The sequence below is a fragment of the Alligator sinensis genome, unplaced genomic scaffold (genome assembly GCF_000455745.1).
Source record: "Alligator sinensis unplaced genomic scaffold, ASM45574v1 scaffold952_1, whole genome shotgun sequence".
NCBI classification, from domain to species: domain Eukaryota; kingdom Metazoa; phylum Chordata; order Crocodylia; family Alligatoridae; genus Alligator; species Alligator sinensis.
The window spans coordinates 2,686,217-2,707,664 of NW_005841999.1; the positions used below are offsets into that span (position 1 = coordinate 2,686,217).

The 21,448-nt window shown below is 38.0% G+C and overlaps 1 protein-coding gene across 19 annotated transcripts in view; it reads left to right on the plus strand.

Annotated features, from left to right (window-relative positions):
* Positions 1–21,448, plus strand: part of ADGRL2 (adhesion G protein-coupled receptor L2) — a 203,627-nt gene that overhangs the window by 67,522 nt on the left and 114,657 nt on the right. The window lies entirely within an intron of this gene.

The window sequence follows — 21,448 nt, forward strand, 5'->3', positions numbered from 1 at the left end:
TTTAAGAAAAGAAGTTATTAATCAGAACATGATGAGGAACAGAACTCCAGTTTTTCCTATTTCAGTACTACAATTAAAAAGACATTTCTGCCAAAGTAAAAATAATTTTAGGGAGGAAAGCCTAGATAATGGTTTTGTTGTAAAAGTTTTTGGCTTTTATACGGATTCCTGGCCTTGTACCAATTCCAGCCAAGTTTTTACTTTGAAGCCCTGTGATGCCTAGCTAGAAGCAAAGTTGAAAGATGAGCATCCAGAGCAAATGAAGAACTCAGTTATAGTTGCCTGTTTTTTGTATGAACAGATATTTTCTAGCTATCAACCCTTTTAATATCATAAAAAGTAAGGAACAGGTGAATTCTTGAAAGAGCAATTTTTACATGTTTTGCAACATTAATATGGAAACATCACTGACTAGAGGCATACCGTAGGGGCCTAAACATTTACTAGTCTGTGAAGTGGAGTACAGACCCTGTGCTAGGCATCTATATTTACTATGCAGTGTATAGGGAGAGACAGACATTTCAGACTGGGACCCAAACTAGCCAGCATCCTGAGCAGGGAAACTTCACAGAGTTAACCATAGGAAGCTTATGAGCAGTACCATTATATATTTGAAGTCTTGTATTTTTCTAATTTTTAGGATTGCATATACTTGGGATTAACAGTCCAGAATCTGTCTTAAAGATGGCCATTTACAACTAATCCTTCAAAGAACTGAATAGGACTCGCCTCAGCTAGGGCAGAAATTACACATAAACTAGTATAAGTGAGTAGAATCCAGTTTAAATCTGTAACGCAAAAGAGGTTCAGTGCACATAAACCACTTTCAAAATGACCAAAACTGGTTTAACATAAACCTGGGTGAATGTAGTATCAGACTTAACTGATTTAGATTAAATTGGTTTGTTGAACTTTTATCCCAAATCCCCTCCAGATTCAAGTTAACTTGCTGTCCCCCAGCATCCCATGATGGTTTGCACCTTCCTGCACACCTTCCCCTCGCAGGATGGGCAGGCTAGCGTTGGTCTAAGCTGTCTGCTCTAGCACCTCTCAGCTTTTTACCTGGTTCGCTGCAGGCATGTGGCCGCATTTCTGGAATCAAAAGTGGATGTCTGTTCAGTTGCTTATCAGTTCATTTTACACAGTTTAGACCAAACTGTGAAGATTTGAATTGATTTCAGCCTCAGGCTTTTTCACTGTATGTACTTAGCCCTTTTCTTTAAAGCACAGCTAGTGATGATGCTGTCACCACCGTCAAACTTTTATGTAATAGCCTTTATGTCAGAGCACTCAATCAAACAGAGGCATACCTGGGTTCGATTCCTTCCTAAACCAAGAGTGGTTCAAGACAAGATCTTTCACACCACAGGAGAGTGTATTAGCCACCAACCAACCTATAGGCTTCTCTGAAAGGTTGTAATCTACCCATTTTGTAGATTGTAAATTGTACCATTGTGCAGCAAAACATTCAGGATTCCATGGAACAAAAAGAGAGCACATGAGTGACCTTCACTTCTAGGCCTGTGGTTAAGAGCTCTCACTTTGGGGAGAAGTACTGGATTCTTATTACTAATCAAGCATTGGATAAAATAACACATTTCTCCAAATCCTAGTTTTATATGGCAGACTGTAGAGGTCTAATTGAGTGTCCGCAGAAGTCTGTCTGTCTGTCTCTCTGTTGTGTGCAAATCTACCCTGCTTTCTACCAGTCTATATATTGAACTAACATGATTGAAACATTAGGCCTGTCCTTTTCATTGTCCTGTTCCCAACTGCAGTCATTACTTCGTGTGCCAGATGAGAGCACAAGGAACCCTGAAAGAAGCTCTTATGGAATAACCTTCCTTTAGGGAAGCTGTCTTCTAACACAAATCGGTTAGTTTTCTTGAAGCACGAAGACTTGCTGCTAGTCATTCAAGAAAAGGGAAATCCTGTAAACAGGTCACCTAGCTCCTTGTCACACCTCTGATCAAAAGACTGTAGTCTGAAGCTAAATTCCAGGCTAAGATAGATTAGTAACTACAGCCAAAATGTGTTTAAAATAAATGGCTTGTCAGCTGCCCCTAGGTTAAATCCTTGTCACGAAGAGCCCTGAAATAACTCGTATGGATTTATTATGCATTTCTGAGGAAATGCATTAATACCACAATGCATACAGTATACCAAGTTATCTTCAGTAAGGGTGAATGCAAAAAAAATTGACCCCCTTTCCCAAAGCTGGGAGATGAGAAGAGATACAGATTTTACTGTGAACTGCCCCATCCCACAGACAGGTGTTTTGTGTTATTAAATCTACACTGCATGGGTAGGGAAGAAATATGGAGTACTTATATCTCCATCCTGGAATGCTGACAGAATTGATTAATTTATTTTTAGTCCCCACTAATTAAGGATGCATGTACTATTAAGAACCACACCTCCAAGGCTGTGGGTGGGCAAGTGGGAAGGAAATAGAATTTATTAATCTCTGTTTTGTCTTGACCACAGACCCACTTGCCCTCCATGGAAGTCCCCTAAAAGAGACCTGATCCCTAGAATGACATCTACCATATTTCTGTCAGCTGTAGGAAAGGGAAAAATAGATTAAATAGATTTAAAAATAAAAAAGATTATATTTTTATAATTTAAATTAGATTGTTATTTCAGTTGGATAATTTGAATATTAATACATATTTTTTGTTTTGTTCAGAAAGCATTGATTTGTCATTTAAATGTTTAAGGCCTAAACTCATTCCCATCTTTTGGAATAGTTTAAATTTAAAAATAATATCAGGCAGTACATATTTGCTGCTGAAATTTTAAAGAAAGCCAAACCACTGAAAGTCACAGGAAAAGTAGCTGGAATCAGAGTTATTTGATGCGCTAAACTAGCTTTTGACAGCAAAAACCTTTTTCTGCATGTGCTGCAATGATTCTTTCTTCATGTCAGTTGATTCGGCTCAATGATACTGTCATCCAAAGCTGATAAACCAATGGGGAGTTGAAATAACTTGGAAAACTACCCCTGCTTCCCATATATGAATAAAAATGTATAAGAGTACTAAACGTATTAATAAAGGAAGCCTTCCCTAAAATCTCTACTAATTCTAAAATTAGTGTTAAAGGGCACGGTGACTGTTCTAGAGAAGTTACTTCAGATAAAGCAGATATACATGAAAAATATGATAAGACTAAAAAAAAGAAAAAATATTACTTAGTGACATGCAACTAATTAAAAAAAATTCTACTTTTGTGCATTTTAATTGAATTCTAATTTCCTTCAAGTTAGAAAGAAAATTAGATACAGACCATGATTAAATACTAAAAATAATTTGGTAAAAAAATGCACCATGTAACAAAACAATAGAAATTAAGAATATGAATCAATTCATGGTAAACTAGAAAACTGCTAAAAACAAATATATATAAATGGTGCATCCTTCTTGTTAGTGTTTAAAAAAAAAAAAAAAAAAAAAAAAAAAAAAAGCTATATTTTATATTGTTTCATTTAATTGTTTTTAATTCTTATTTGTACTCCTTGTTAGGCCCCAGCAGCACTGAAATTTGACTCTTGCCTGAATCAAAGCCTGGAATCCTGTGCCATCTACCTTTTTTTTCACTAGTTTAAGTAGTCATTCAGGTAATCTAAATCAAGATCAGAATCAGCAATCCAAATCCCTTGGATTTAAATTAATACATATTGCTACCTTAGTAAGCCACGCTTACTAAGAGACTGCCATATTCCAGAATTCCTTAGCTTTTGCTGCTATTCTTTGTCTGGTCTGGCCTGGCCCATGTCTGTCACAAGTGTATTATTGTACTTTTCTCCCTGGGTGTGCCTGAAATGAAAACAGGTATAAATGATCAGTAACAAGAGTTACGACATTATAGAAAGGAGAATACACTTATGTCAGGGGTGTCAAACTTACCTGGGGCTCTGGACTAGATCCGGACTGCAGTGCTTCTTGCAGGCCAGATCTAATCTAGGGCATGAGGGTTGCTGCAGTGGCTACAACAGCAGTGGTGGCAGCAGTGTGGGGTCTGGTGGCAGCAGCAGGAGCAAGAGCAGTGCAGGGTCTGGTAGCAGTTCAGGGGAATTTTATTCCAGATGTATGCCAGTAAAAGAGGAAATTGGCTACTGTCACTTAAACGTATCATGATCATGATTGCATGATCATATCTGGAACAGATATTCATCTCTCATTGCTAAAGTGTAGGTTAAGATGACTAAATATATACTATCTTCTTCCCTCACTTGTCCTATACAACGGGGTCACTGTTGCAGATCTTGGCTCTCTACCAGCTTCAGTCGTATGTATCTTCTTCTCAACTCCTCCTCTCTCATGTCCCTCTCCACTATATTTCTCCATCTCATCTCATAAATTTATAACATAAAACCTGTTTTTGCAATGTAGATTAAAATGAGCACCAAGCAAGCACTGTGTTTATTCATGGTATATTCCAGCCTACACAAAAAATATGAAAGTTAGGGCTCAGGGCCTGTTTTATAATTTAGGGTCTTTATTGAAAGTTGGATGTATTTTAAATCGTCTACTTATTTCAAAGATAACATTGATGGACCACCTGCTGCTGACATGCAGTAAGGAAGATGGAAGGATATAAATGAGTATTAGTGATTTGCCTGCCTTTGAATACAAATAAGGCTGATAACCTCCTGTCCTGTTCTCCAATAGTGAACTCTACTAGAATGCGTTCAGCGTACCTTGTTGAAAACTTAGAGCTGTCATGATAGGTTAACATTAGGCTGTTTTTGTTGTTTGATATTTGTTGACACTGGATAATTCAAATGTAGTTCAGTTGAAATATGCACTATTTAAGATATGTCACTAAATAAGTATTGTGTAAATGTTATTTGACAGTAAAGAAGTTGTTCTGATTGGAATTTGGAAAGACTGCTTTATCTGAACATAAATGACTATTGAGATAAGCTGGATTAGTTGAAACAAGAAAGAGCCTAAAATGCTGACTTTCCCGCGGTTGTAAACATAATCTTCCTCTTTCAGTATTCTGAGACTGCGGAGGGGGGACGCAAGGAGAATTTATTTAGAATTCCCTGCCAGTTTCTTCACTTTTCTATGAAAGAGGTCATAAAAATTGTGAATTACATGCATTGTTTTGTCAGATTTTGTCAAAGTTTGCGAAAATGTCAGTTGCTTGGCATTTTTACTTTTAATGAAGAGGCAATATATTTTTGGTAAGTATCACGTATATTCCTTGAATATGCACATCTGACATTCTTCTAGTGGCTTGGAAAAAAAACTGTTTTGGACACAAGTGGCTGGGAGCAGGCTGATGAGAGAGAATAGAACAATTGGGAATATCCCTTTGGAATAGGACAGGTGGCAGCTATAGAAGGGCTTTAAGACTGATTTCCATTTGTTGTTTTCATTGACCCTCCTTGGAAAATCTTTCAGTTTCTTTTTTCTTAAGGTAGCACTCTTCCTTCTGCACTCATACATTTTGAGAACACTACTCTGTGATTCATTCAGAGTTGAAAACTGCCACAAGCCGTCTCCTCCCATCATATCAGCCATTGCTTTGGATATTGGCCATTTGTTCCCTGTTCATTCCTGGCTTCAAAAGCAACAATTGGCGCAAAGGGATGGGGCATCCTAACGACAGATTTCACTCTCCTTGAGATCACAGGTCAAGATGAAAAATCAAAGATGGGGATGATTTCATAGCATCAGTAACTCCTCAGTGGCTTTGGATGCATATTGACTCTACATTTTAATAACAGGGTATAAAACTAGATAGCTTGGAGCTGTGTATGTGTATATGTGTGTTTCCTATTCATTAAAAGAACAACTTGGACAATAACATTTTGCTTATGAGATGCTTTTTATTACTGGAGGACTAGTTCCTCTGCCTTTAAAATTGGCTTAAAATGGAAATAAACCCTCCCACAGAAACTGGCATAAACCTTTCAGATTTGTTTTTAGTATGTTTGTACAGTGTTTGTTATGGTTTCTCTTAGCTGGAGTCACATTGTTTCATATTCTATTATGTTACTGGATGAACAATATAATATTAATCTGGGTTTTGTTAATCCTGTTTTGTAATTAAATCCATCTTTTATATAACTTCCATACAGATTTGAATGAAAGGGGATTTATGGAAACATGACTGGCTTTTTATAAGATAGTTTTAGGATTATGAAATCAACACTAAAGAAAAAAGTTTGACTTGCTCACAGAGCAAAAGATTTTCTCTTTGTTATTCTTGCTTTGCTGGTACTATGAAAAAAAAATAAGAGCATTCAAGCTGGGTTGCCTGTGGTTTAACTCTAATTCTATAGGCTGCATACTCTTTCTCCCCAAAATCCCCACAGCAAGTGACCTTGTCAAACAAAAGTGTGGAATAATGGGAGGCAGCCCAGGGACTGTGGCTCATTTACAAGCAGCTGTTTGCTACTGTCAGAACAAAGGCAAATCAAAGTTGCATTAACGGGGTATGACAGGCACAGTGAGCAACTCCCCAACAATGCTCATCCTCTAGTGTTACCCTGGTTTTAAAATTGGTTTGCCTGAAGGAGAAAGTAGGCATGAGGTCAAGACAGAAATATGTGTTTTTAAAGTCTTCTTAAACAGCATAACTTTTTTCAACTGATTAGGTATTGATGAGAGACCATAAATGTGCATATTGGCAAAAAGGATATACGTTGTTTTCCATTTACAGAAGAATAAGAGCCTAGTAAAGAACCAATAATTATGCTTTTGCAATAAGATGCACTTCTGATATTGTCTGGCATGTGCCTTCTTTTTGACTGGCTGTATTTTACACAGTGAAAAACTGAAATGGATGCACATTATGAAATTTCTCAATGGCATATTTATAATAATTATTTTTTCTTCTTGGCCTCTGTAATTGAATGGTTAATATCTTGGACAATTACATTAATCAATTTTGCATCTTGGATAGTGGCATGGAGAATTGCTAAAGATGTAGTTAATGATATATCCTGTGTCTCTACAGAGTTTCTACAGCTGAATTCAGTAGACAGAAGTGTTAGTCTGAAGTCAGGTAGAAGCATGGCAGCTATTAGAGACAAACTCATTCAGAGGTGCGGAAGCTTTTGCAGGCAATAGCATCATCAGATGCTATGAAGTCAGTAAAAGTCATATGTGGAATTCTGTTTTAAGGTATAGTCCATTGGCACCACGTGTTTGAGAGGGAATCAGAATGCTGATCATTGACAGACTAGGTTTATTACTGGAAGTGAAAGATGTCAGAAAGAATTGCTCCTATTTCCACTGAATAGCAAAATTGTGGTTGATGATGAGTAGTGTTTAAACACTATTTTATCATATTTTTTTGTAATTTTATTTATGCATAATTTTAGCCTGTACAACCGAACCAGTACACTTTATTTATTTCCAGATGAAACCATTCTGACCAATTGATGTAACTTTTTAAGCAAAACTGATAAAGAGACTTTGGAAGAAAAGAAATTGAAGTGAAAAGGGTGAGAGACTTACTTGGGACAAAGCTGTTTAAGAAGAAGACACAATAGGCAGAACATTTCTCAGTATTTATTATACTTTGTGTAATGTTTTAAAGGGTGAAGACAGTGTGACTTTAATAGTCCCATAAGTGCAGTATTCCCTGAGAAATACACTGCATAAAATGTCTTATTGCTGTTATGAAATTTATAAATAAAAATAAAGGAAGCCATGAGACCAATTTATAGGGCAAATTGATGTGACTGTCACATCGTTAATGGCTATTCAGAAAGATCAATTTGCTTCTAAAATCACTTCTGAATTAACTATTGGTAACAACCAAATACTACACTGCTAGTATGCAGTCCTATATATACCCTCAGTTACTGCTTTTTTAGGTAGAAATCACTTTATAAAATGCAGATTTTATATAGTCAAATATCTTTTAAAAAAAAGTACCTATGATTTCTTTATTTTTTTTTTTTTTACTTTGCAATATATCTGCAGAGAAAAGTTAATGTGGTCTATAACTACATCTGATAACTTGTGTTTGTTCCAAATGTTTATTGCCCACTTCCCTCCTTATGTGACTAGTTTCATTTATATAATGGGGTTAAGCAAAAGTAATTGTTCGCCAAAATGTTTAGTTTAGGCTGTATTTGTTTTTTTTTCCAGACCTCAGGAAGAATACTTTGTTCCTGAAAAATTGTCTAACCTTCTTCCCAGATTTATAGTTGATCCTGTAAAATATATTACTAAACAAACCCTCCTTTTCTCACATTTCATGGACCATCATGTCTATGACACTGCAACAGTATAGAAAGTTGCTCAGAAAACATGTTTGTACACTTTCTGTTGTACAGGAACAGTATGTACAAAAATTATAATAGCTAATTATTTTTGTAATATAATCTAGTGCCAATCAGGAAGGGGTTTCATTGTTCTAGGTGCTATACCTTGACTGCGTATCCGGGAAAGAAGTCTTTTTCCTTCTGTAACATATCATCAGCAACTTTGAAATATCAAAAATCATAAGTCTAAAATAAATCTAGATCTGTCAGTTGTTTCGATCATGATACTTTGCCCTGTATTCAAATTGTATTATACAGTTTGAAGTATAGAATAGAACTTGTTTTTATTTGTATACAAAATGCATTTGCATGTGGATTAACAGTCAAAAGAGCACAAGATTCATGTGAAGTTCAATTATGATCATTTCATTTAATTTCTGCTAATTCAGATGACTTGTTGTGTGGTCCATAATGTCCAGAAATACTCAGTTTTGTCTCATTATCTTTGTCGTTAGTAGATGTAACAATAATTAAAGAAATGGAGACTGCTTTGTGGTAAATCAATCTGCTACCCTCATGTTTGTTTCCCGAATTCCTTTCAGTTAATGGACTTATTCTTGCTGGAAGAGGAGGACATTTTGTTCATTACTTTACTTGAATAGTACTAACACACTAGCAGATGGTCACTTTCCAACTGGTTTGTCTTGAAAAAAGAAATTAAAATATTATAGTGCCAGGGAGAGATGTTGTAATGTGTCCCTTTCAAATTAACAGGTCTTTTTTCTACCATTTTATGATTATAAAATAGCTCAATGTCACATAAAAGGTTAAAAGCTAGAGTAAATGGCATCATGGGAAATTTGAAATAAATAGTGTCTCATATGGTTTATAGCCCTATACTTGAACACACAAAGAATATATTTCTTTCCTTGAAAAGACATTTTGTGAGTGCTTGCCATGTTAATATGCAGTGTGGTCACAGTAGATTTTATTTGAAGCAGTCTTAATTCACAACGTAACTTTTTTTGTTTTCTAAATCGCACTTAGTCAAGGCCACTTGGTGAAACACACAAAGAGCATATGAGAAAATTGTAAATGTTTTAGAGCAAATTCACTGAATCATTCTGGTTGTGACTGACTGGTTTCTTTTGTATACTTATGTGGGAGTAATTTGGGGACCCAAAATTAACATCTTCTTGCGTTTCTGAGATGAAACCTAGCAGGCACAATGGTATTTCATATCAGTAATAAACTAGATTTTTAGTGTAGTGTAAAAGGGTACTGTGTTCTAGTTCTAGCAACCCCTGTTGGACACGACTTTAATCGATTTGGCAGTGGCTGCGATGGTTACTTCTTTGGCCACAGGCTGAAGTATGGATTATTTATCACCCACACAGAGGGAGAATAAGATGTTGGGAGTGTCAGTAGCTGACTATGAGGTAACATCAGCTTATTCCTTAGGTGCTTTGAAAATGCTATAGTTGGTACAGTGTGGACCTACGTGGAGTTGATTTTTCCAAGCAGGAATAGAGTGCATCCTAAGAACCAGAGGAGGCATTCAAATAAAGTTCAGAAATAACTTTAGAACTAAAGAATCCTTCTTCAGAAGGATTGCAGTTTGGTTTATTGTAAAATCGACATAAAGAAAGAAACTCTTTTTGTTGTGTAGCAGTGGTACCATTATCAATGGTATGCAGTTATCCAAATAATGCCTGTTACCATTGTTATGTTTAATTTGATATTAAACACTTGTATTTGTTTGTTTTTTGCTTTGAATGGGGGATTACAAAATTATTTCTGATTCCATTGGAGCCGCTAGAAGTAGAGTTCAAAAAGAAACATGTCAATTATGCCTTCAGAATTCTTTCCTCAGTATAAAGTGCATTTCATTTTCATGAAGGGGAATACTGTTTATTGCTATTTGGGGGTTTGTTTGCAACAAGTGATTATCTCTTCCAAAACTCCTAATAAAAGGCCTGGTAGATGAGCTGCCAGTAAATTTAACATCTGAGCCCAGTCTGTCCCAGAGCATCTTCAATTTTTGTCTTTGTTCTGTTTTCAGTAGTTGTTTTCATGAATTGTATGTAATTTGGAACAAAAAGGTGTTTTTATATCATTACTTCAGTTTCATAGGAGAAAGCTATAGTGAACTGGGCAAAGATGATATAGCAGATATTACTTTACCAAAACTATCTGAGCTACTCTATTATCATTTTTAACTGGTTGTTTCTGCTTATTGTTATATGAGAGAGAGCGATTGCATTTCAGAAAATAGAAGTAGTAGAGAGATCCTGTATATTTTACTATGAGGTTCATGTCAGTTAGAAGACAGACCTGTCTGCTTTGGTGAACACGGGTTATGAGGTTGTCTTATCAAATAATGTAATGCTTGCTAAAAACTCGGTGAATATTAGTAAAGGGTTAGATACAATTCAGGAAGTAAATTTTCAAATGTATAAGAAGTTTGAACACTTCTGCTCAGGATTGCAGAAACTAGTTGAAAAACCAAGAGCCTGCAAATGATGATTGATGGATACAAGGATATTCTAACAGAGAATATGATACTTAAAATTCTAAAGCATTGACAAATCAAACTGACCACCTGGAAAACAGTTCAGATTAAGAAGTACTAGGATAGAAGGGCTTCCTACCAAGAGGAGAAGATGAGAATTTTTTCACAGTGAATTTTGAAGGGCAGGGTATGAAACTCCCTGTAATAGTGCATTATGTTACTGGGAAAGCCAATCAGATGACACCTAGTGTGATACTAATGGATTGTAAAACTTGGAAGAAGAGAAAAAAAAAAGAAGAAAGTTGAGTTAATATCTAAAATAAAGGAAAAGACACAAAAATAAAGAACATAAGATGTTCCATCCTGTGTCAGACCAGTAGTTCATCTAGATCAGTATCCTCTTTCCAGAAGTGGCTAGAGAGAGAATTGAACTGGATAGATGTAGAGTGATCTATCCATTATCCATTACCCTCCCTGGCATCTACAATTATTGGTTTAGAGATGCCAGAGGAAACATCTCCAATCATTAAGAATAAGAAATCCATACTATTTTTTCTAATTAGAATAAGATAGTGGGTAATGCTGTGCCATGCTAAATTAGCTATAAAATTAAGGCAAAGACCGTTGCATCTTCTACCATTGATGCGAAGGCATGTACTGTAAAAGCATGCTTGAAAATGTTCTTTGGGTGACCTCTTATATTGTAAAGTTTGATTTGTCTTAATTTTGTGAAGTTTATGGGTGTTGAATTTTAGGGGTTCATCCAATGATGCAAATAATAGTACTTACAATTAACTATGATTTAATCATGGTCACTCACACTTCTTAAACAGGGAGGCTGAATTTAAAGTTTTCTAATAGATGGGGAATTGTTCTTCCAATATAAGCAACAGTTGCTATGATGGGTGGGAGTCATTTGGATTGAGTTCTGTTTTGATGAAACAATCAGGTAAGACAGGAAGATAGTAAAGAGCAGCAGGTGTGGCAACTTTGGCACCCTTAGCAGTAGCTCCTAGTAGGTTTAATTAAAGAACTTCAGGCAAACATACTGTTTTAGTTTCAACTGTTCTACAGACAAAGGTTAAAGATATAACCTGTCACACCAACTCAGGACAGTGGGCAACCATGCAAGAGATGTGGAATTAATTTGTTGAGTTCTGCTATCTACAACTGACTGGCATTTACTGGGATAACTTACTATGTTTTCTTTAGCCACACAATGTGGACGGGTTCCTTTTGAAGCCTGCTTTGGAACCAGCTTTTACTCCTCCTTATAATGTGCATGCCTCACTGGCTTACAAATCTGTTAATTAAAGTAACTCAATGTTCCTAGTATCAGTAATTGTGTTGGAATACTTACTGTACAGTACCAAAAAAATGTGTGCTTTGTGCCATATGTTATCTTTAGATAGTTGGCACAGCCAACAAACAAAATATCGCAGTTGGTAGAGCTAAATAAACAAGGAAGTGGACAAAAGGAAGTGGCTGTCAACATGTAGTTATATCACAGCATTTTGAAGGGGGAGTAAGTTAATTATGACATTCTTTGTATATATTATGCCAATTTTTACATGGAAATCAATAGGTAAAAACTAAAATTACAGTAAAATAAGACAAAACAATGTAATAATCTACTTGTTATCTGTAATTATATTATGGTAATGCCCAAATTCCATACCAAAACTGTATCCCACATATAGGCTTGTTGGGTTTTTTTTCCTCCACTCCCCAAGCTTTTTGTTTCTCCCTTCAAATTTTTTGGTGGTTGGTCTTTAGGATTAGATTGAGGGAGAAGGGAGAGTTTGCTGTGGTGACAGAGGAGAGCATGAAAGGAGAAAGACATTGAAGGAACAGAAATTGAAAAGGAATAAGGAGTATGATAAGCAGAGGATAATAAAGGGTTAGGGTTGATAACTGGTACGAGAGGAGACAACTTGGGTAAGAGAAGTACAAACAAATGGTATCAATGCAGAAAGTGCAGAAGAGTCATAAGTGTTCCATATATATATATATATATATATTCCCCCTCCAACTTTTCTCTCTCTCTCTCTGTATCTTTGATTCCTAGACAAGATCCTTTGTCCTCCCAAATATCCAGAATGTGTCCGGGGCAGGGACAGGCACTACACAGGTGGGGTACGGGACAGTCGCAAGTGGTTTGTCTAGAGGGTGCGATGGGGAAGAGTTGTGGGGGGCAGCTCCCCACTGCTGTGCGCAATCCTGGGAAAGGCATGGGGGGCCTGTGACCCCTGGATCTATGTGCAGGGCAAAGGTGGTCTGCCTGCTGCAAGGCCAGGTGCTGCGCCAGCCTTTTCCTGGTGGGGAGGCTGGGCCGGGGCTACACTTGGGGTGGGTGGGAGGGCGTGCTACGGCAAATTTTGGGGTGGATGTAGTCTACCCCATAGACCCTTCCCAGTGCTGCTGCTGCCCACTCCACCCTGGCCCAGCCCCCCTGCTGGGAAGAGGCTGGTGCAGCCCCTGGCCCACAGCGGGCAGTGCACCCCTGCCCTGTCCACAAATCTGGGGTGAACATGCCCCCCATGCCTCCCCCAGGGGTGCATACAGTGGCATGGAGCCGCCCTCTCTCCCTGTCCCCACTGCACCCTCCGAACGAGCCACCTGCAGCTCCATCCCCCACCCTGTCCTGCCCTGGCTGGGCAGTGCCTGCCCCTGCCCCTGCCCTTGTCCTAACCCCACTCCCTCACCATGGGGGCCTTGATTTGCCCCTCCCCACGCTCCTTCCCTCCCACAGACTTACCTGCTGGATGCTACTCTCAAAGCTGCCAGGCTGGAGTCCTGGCTGTGTGTATGCTGCGGCTGTATGCATGCATGTGGCATGTATCAGTGACATTTTCCATTGGCCAAAAAAAAGCCAGTTATTGATGCTATCAATTTTCCTTTTATTGGTGCTGGTCTGATATGGACTGATATATTGGTGCATCTCTAGCAAGTAGTAGTATTGGAATTTCTTCTCTTTGGAAAGGTATGGTGCTTCCTCTGGAAGCTACTACAAAGAATCTTGGAACATGAGGACCTATATTTTTTCCAGACACAGGCACTTGGTGCTGCTGGAACTGCTGCTACTCCAGTTGGCCAATCCCAGTGATGTGTTGACTCTGTCTGAAGGAGAAGAACAGCCCAAGTTAGCTACTTATTCTGATACTTACTTACTTCCATAAAAAGTGACACTAATAGAGGAAAGAGAGAGAGCCCATACAACGAGCCTCCCAAATAACATGACATCAAGTTCAGTTTAACATCTATTGGGTTATGATACTACTTTCTGTGATGTATGTGCTTCACTTTTCCCGCTCATCTTATTCATAATCATATATCAGACTTCCTTACTACTAACATCAAAGCTTACTCTCTTCTTCCAGGAGAAGTTGCTCAGAGACGCTGAGAAACTGAAGATTCCCAGGACTTGTGACAGGCCAAGATAACCAACAATAAATTAAGGAGAGCTTTCTAGTAAACACAGCTGCTGAGATCTTCCAAAGAACCATCAAGTAGTTCAGACCCATTTCTGATCTAAGGGTTGATAGGAATATACTGGAGCTTACTAGTTAATTACTGTCTACAGATAGAAAAGGGATGGCATTGAATGCAACGTTTGTGTGGTAGTATGGCCCTGTTCAGTCAAGCTCAATGCATGTTACATGATTGCCTGAGAGGAATAGAAAAGCCACTTTCTCAGTCTCTGACCAGAATGCATGATAAGGCTTGGTGTCAAAAAGGGCAAGATTGGGCTCACAGCAATTATGGCAGAGGCATAGTGGTTTCCTTGACAACCAGATTGAGGATTCTTTGTGATTTATTATTTACCACTTCAAACCCTCGTTCTCTGATTTAATTAGGGAGAGGGATTTCCATAAGTCCCTTCCCTTCCAAATTTGAATACCCTAACACTATTGTTATGACTATTCTGCAACTATCCCAAATTGCTGTTGCTTTAAAACAGCTACAAATTAAGCTCAGCATTTAGCTATTGGAATTTCAGGCAGGTCACTCAGACAACAGTTAACTGAAATTCAGTGGATATTATGTTGGGTGATGACTTTGTTAATCTATACTTCCTAACAAAGTTAATTGACATCTGTGGTCATTTTTTCTCTCCCCTAAGTTTTTTCAAAAGAAGTGAATTGCAACAAGTGACAGTTTTCAGTTTTCTATAGAGATTTAGGGGGAAATTTACTTTATTCAGTGGCAATTTCTTCCCTTGCTTGGGTGTTTCAGATTATTTTCTCTTTTGTAGAGTAGTAATGATTCTTCAGCCACCAATAAGAAGTGTGACGGATATATATTTAATTTTTCTTTTGTCTCTTTGGTTTTTCATTAAGATGAATATATAAAGCCTCTTAGCATCTGAAAATAGATTTTCTGCTAAAAATATAGCTAAATATTTATGGATTTCAGATTTACTTCCTTTCAAATGTCTTTAGAAGCACATTTCCTAAATGTATGAATTTTGGACCAGCTTGTGACCTACTGTGAAATTTGAAAAAAAAACCCAAAGTATCTTAGATTAGATGTTTTAAATGCTCACATTTATAAAGGCTGTATTTTTATTCTGATGTCATTAGGTCGGTATTGCTGTATGTCAGAGCTGAAACGGTCCTTCCAAGATTATTTTTTTAAGCTACTTGGTTGAGTTTCATATTGTTATTACATTTGTAGCATGAAATGTCTGCTGCATTTAATAAAATAAAATAAAACACAGCATACAGGGTCACTAGTATGCTATTCCCTAACATGTTCCAATAGAGTAGTCTCCTGGAAAGAGCAGTAATGATTTAAATGGCTGGAAGATGCCCTGTGCTAGGCCGTTTAAGAGATGTATGATGTTTTTCAAATTAGTAGGAGGGATTTTAGGGCTTTGACTATGTTCATCTTGTGTGTACATCTTTCAGCCATATAACCTTGAATTATGATTTCATAACTTAAGCAAAGTACCATCTATGTCAACATTTAGATGGGAAAACTTATCTACAGGGGAGTGGTGTAATTATTTTAGCATGTGTGTGTTTTTTCTGAGCCTTTTTAGTTAGCCTGAAGAATGCTGAGTTGGAGACTTTAATGGTCTGCATTTTACATCCTGTGTCAGTACTGAACCAATAGCCCATCATGGTGTTAAGTGGCACAGGCTGCTGAAGATGCTTTCTTTTTAAATGAAATAGAAGATTGAAACTCATTAATGACCCCATTATATTTTTCATGAGAGGCAGTGTGTTGAATGTCTTGGCTAAATTCTTAAGTCTGTGCTGATTGAGGTCAATGGCAATGCTCCCATTGACAGGAGTGGTCTAGAATCAGGACCTAATTGGGATAATTAGATTCTGGTTACATAAAATTTGACTAGTATTTTCAAGTGGATAACATATTCCTAAATTTCTTCTCTAAACAATTATGCAGAGTTGGATCTCACCTCATTGGTGGCTGCAGTTCCTGAATGGAGAAAATAATTTTGAACATTATATTTGGTTTATAAAGTACTCTGGTATTCCTCTTGAGCTCTATCAAAATATAGATCATTGCTGATAAGAATAGGTCAATTTTGATTTTGGCAAATATTATTTCACATACAAAATTCATTATATTGCATATTACATGATAATGCAGGCAATCTTTAGTGAAGCAGTGCTTGTTTTCTCCTTTAAAGACAAAGTAGGCTAATGTGAAAAATGAATACATTGTTTTAAGAAAGTGTCCATGTTACAAATAAATAGATTGACTTAAATAATAGATATATGGAAAAATCCCTATATGTATGTAAGTTCTTTAGTACTAAATAGAGCAAATGGGGCCTCCAATGCTAACACCTTATCCAAAACACTTACCAGTAATTTAAATGGTGCTCAGTTTAATATGTCTAGGAGGTGGAGCCAACTCTATTGGGATTTATAGTTCCAGGAAGGCAAGCTATTCCATACCTGATGATTAGATCACAAACCATCCCCTCTGACTTGCAAAAGCCATCCTACTGTTTGTAGACTTAAATAATGTATCATAAGAATGTAGTAATTTCGGTAGGAAAATGTCATTTAGTTGGAGCGGAAAAAAGTAGAACCGTCAGATCTTTTTACACTTTAGAGCTGCCTCCTCCCGAGATATTTGCTTTATATATTTAGAGTAATGTTTTTCAAGACAAAATTGCAGGCAGGTCTGGTCAGACAGCATATGCAGTGTATATTAATATGTGAAGAAATTGCTTTATTTTTCAAGAATATTCATAGTGTGGTAATCTTTTACTTTCTTGTTAGTGAGATTCATACTTGCACTCACAACTACACCTACATTCCTATTGAATGCGCAGCTTTCCTAGCTCTTTTTTTTTTTTTCTTTCCAGGATTGGTGCACTGCTTTAGAAGCATATTCTATCAGGTGTTAGAGACATGATCCTTAAATGGAAACTATTAGCATATGCAAACATTTTCTTTCTCTTGGTGTGTCACAGTGTGCGCACGTTCTTATTGTTACTTTCTAATGTAAATAACATTAATTACAGAATGTCTATCACATGCATGCTTAAGGGAAAAACACATTTATGCCTTGGGGATTTGGAAGGAATATTTTTGGGATCCCTCCATTTTCAGTATCTCTCTCTTGAATGCTTCTACTTCCATCCACTCAACTTTTTCTCAATGTTGGGAGGAGTCTGAAGTTGGGATATGTCTGAAGCACTCCTCACCTCTGCAATTAACTGCAAAGGAAAGGATGCAGTTATGGATAACAAACAGAACTTGAATTTAGGAGTTCTGGATTCAATTCCTAGATCAACCACAAACTTCCTGTTTGACTTGGGCAAGTCACTCAATCTTTTGGAAGTAGTCAGAATGGCCAGAACATGCGCCAGTAGTTTGTTAATATCAGGGGTAAGGAAATGGAATGATACATGCTTCCTCTTCCTTACCTGAGAACCGTTCCCTCTTCTGTGACACTCACCCCCTGCCGACCAGCGCAGTGAAACATGAATTCAGCTTCAAACCAGACTCAGATTGTCACAGCACTTTAAATTGCACCTTTTTACTTACAAGCAATCAAAGTATTTTCACCTCTTCATGCAGTTTATCATTTAGGTGTATGTGCCATTTCTGCTTGTTTTCCCCCAGATATTTTCTTAGTGATAAATTGTTTAATAGAAAGTGGGGTCAGAAAAGACTGCTCAGTCTCGCAATAGGCATTTCCCAAGATTATTCACTACTCTTGTCTCATACCTGTTCTTGGGAATATCTGAAGTGACAGTGCGTTTGCCATGAAGTACATTTTTCAAATTGTTCTTCTTGTTCTAAAAAGGCATGACTGCTATATTCCTTCATATCAATTTGCTTTTTGGGATCTTGCCTCTTGATATTTACAAAGGTTCTTTGTCCTGTTCCTCCCCTTGACCAAGTCCACTAGAAAAATTTTAGAGACTGGATTAAGTAAATAGAGGTATCGGTATACTATTTAAGAACTTACATGCATTCTTTAAATCTTGTGTCCTGCTTTTGTAAAAAACCAACCCAACATTTTTCCTTATAAATTACGTGTGAGACGGTATGTTCCACCCTTTCTCTGTATGGCATAAAAAGAACAGATAACACACAAAGATGCACATTGATACTTGACTCAGCCTGAAAATGGTTTTACATGTCTAGAATTAAAAAAAGAATGAAATGTCCCTATGTAATTTTATATTAATGATCACAAACCTTATTTTGCATTATTTTTGTTCCCTAGGGTAATACATTTTTAGGGAAAAGCTCATGTATAGTACTATGGATGAATTCTGGTTTTCAGTTATTTTTTGTGCATGCATAGTATCATAGTGCTTAGGGTTAGAAGGGACCTAAACAGATCATCAGGTCTGACCTCCTGCCCCGTTCATATCACCCCAGCCAAATATCTGTCCAGCCTCCTCTTGAAGACCCCCAAGGTAGGAGAGAGCACCACCTCACTTGGGAGCCCATTCCAGAGCCTGGCAGCCCCAACTGTAAAGTAGTGTCTCCCGATGTCCAGCCTGATCTGTCTCTCTAACAATTTGTGGCCATTATTCCTAGTAACCCCGGGTGGTGCCTGGGGGAACAGAGCGTCCCCCAATTCCCGCTGGTCCTCCCTGGTGAATTTGTAAATGGCCACTAGATCCCTTCTCAGCCTTCTCTTGTGGAGGCTGAATAGGTTCAGGCCCTTTAGTCCATCTTTGTAGTGCCTGCCCTGCTGCCCCTTGACCATGCGAGTGGCCCTCCTCTGGACCCTCTCAGTGCTAGCCACATCCCTCTTAAAGTCCACGAGACCCTCTCAGTGCTAGCCACATCCCTCTTAAAGTGCAGCACCCAGAACTGAATGCAGTACTCCAACTGTGGCATGACCAATGCCACATAGAGGGGAAAGATCACCCCCCTGGACCTGCTTGTGAAGCATCTGTAGATGCCCAACAATGTGTGGTTAGCCTTACTGACCGCTTCCGTGCATTGGCAGCTCATGTTCATTCTGGAGTCAACAATGACTCCAAGATATCTCCCTAGCCTATAGGTGTGTTATTGGTTCCTTCTCCATAGATGCAGCACCTTGTACTTCTCTGCATTGAATTCTATCGTATTCTCATCCGCCCACCTCTGTAACCTGTCTAGATCTAGCTGGATTCTGTCCCTCCCCTCCGGCGTGCTCACCTCGCCCCACAAGTTGGTGTCATCAGTGAATGTGGACAGCGTACATTACACACATCCAGATCGCTAATAAAGATAAACAGTACAGGCCCCAGGACCGAGCCCTGGGGGATTCCACTGCCCACATGCCTCCAGGTCGAAAATGACCTGTCCACCACTCTCTGGGTGGGACTATCTAGCCAATTTGCCATCCATCTGACTGTAGGCATCAATGCTGCAGTCACCTAATTTTTTTTAAGAGAATGTGGTAGGAAACCATGTCAAAGACCTTCTTAAAGTCCAGGAAGACGACATCTACCCCAACACACTCGTCCAGGGACTTTGTGACCTGATCATTAAAAGAAACCAGGTTAGTTAGGCAGGACCTGCCTTCAATGAACCCATGTTGGTTGCCCCTGAGCATTACCTCCCAGGCTGGGCCCTTGCAGATGTGCTCCTTGATAATTTTCTCAAAGGTCTTCCCAAGGAACGAGGTAAGACTGACTGGCCTATAATTGCCGAGGTCCTCCTTTCTCCCCTTCATACAAGTAACATGCTGCAATTTAGAAATAGATGCTAATGCTGAACTTCCTTGTTTATAATAAAATCAATATAGAAAATATTTGCCATGAATTATAATATAAATTCAAAATAAGAAATGAACCCAGTGACAAGGTAAATGCAAACCATCATGTAAATGCAAATGGCTTGATACTACCTGCTTTTATCCATGCTGGGTAATGGATTACTTGTCAAAGGTTCTTGTAGAGTAAGGCTCTTCTTAAGTAGAACATGAGGATCAGTATACAATCCTTAAAGTTTATGGAAATTAAAAAAATTGTCCATCTTAATAAAGCAGGTTATAACCCTTTGTCCAAGGCCAGTGTACATAGTAGGAATGAGGTGCTACTGGCCACCATCCCCTCAAGCAGTATTTTGATTTTTGGCATGGTGGGTTTTTTATGCTGATGTCCATATTTCTAAGGACTCAGTGCAGCATTGTGTGTGTGTTTTCAACTTGAGGTTATTAGTTTTATTTTTTGTATACATTCATTTTCTTAATGATTTTTTTTAACATACAATCAACTTAGTAATGGATTTTAAATAATGCTTATGTAATATTTTTCTTTTCCTCTTTATGAATTCCCAGTTAGCAGATCTCTGCCAAACAAGGACTGGGTGGGAGAACTTGAAATATGTGTGTTTAACAAGCAATCGTATTTTTAAAGCAAATAAAAAAATTACCATATATTTCTATTCTACTACCAGCATCCTGTGTGGAGGGAAGTAATTCAGCACTGTGTGGAGGGAAGTACTTCCGCCGGCAGTCCTGTCAGCACAGAATTTATGAGACATAAACTCTGTGTGGCTTGCCTTAGAGGTTGTTCCTAATTTGGAAGTTTCTACTTCCTTATGGGTGGCATTCTCTGGGATAAACTCCAGGAAGACAACTGACAAAGACTTATTTGCTCTGAGAAGCTTTAAAGATACAGTGAGTTCCAGTAAAAAAGTAGAAAGGCTTAGGCATTCTCCTTTAGCAGGCAGAGAATAAAGTGTATAGATGTAAAGAAAAAGAGAAGGGAGACCTGTCACCTGAGAACAGACATCAAGCTAGCAAACGGAAAGGGAGTATCATTAATAAATGAATGTAGCTTCATCCCAGGGATGATTTTAAATCTGGATTGCAGAGCTCTAGAAGCTCTCAGACGCACACAACTCCCATAGAAAGGAAAGGGAGAGGTCTGTGCATCTGAAAGTGAAATTTGGTGTTAAGTGAGGACCTTATACCATGTTCCTATTTGTGCAGTGATATCAAGCCTTTCATTTTCCATTCATGTGGTTTCCATCTGCCACACTTTGGCATTGCTCAAAAGTTGTCAGTATTCAATTGCTTGTTTGGTGACGTTATTAAATGAATTAGAGGTTTTAACATGGTGACATTCTGAGTAAAGAAACCACCATTACAGATTAGTGTTAATTAGCACTGTTGTGGCAGTCTCAGCAGGGAAGTAAAGGATTAAATGGGCATGAAGACCAAAACTGTCTGTTTTCTTCTAATGTTGATTCTTCCAGAATGGA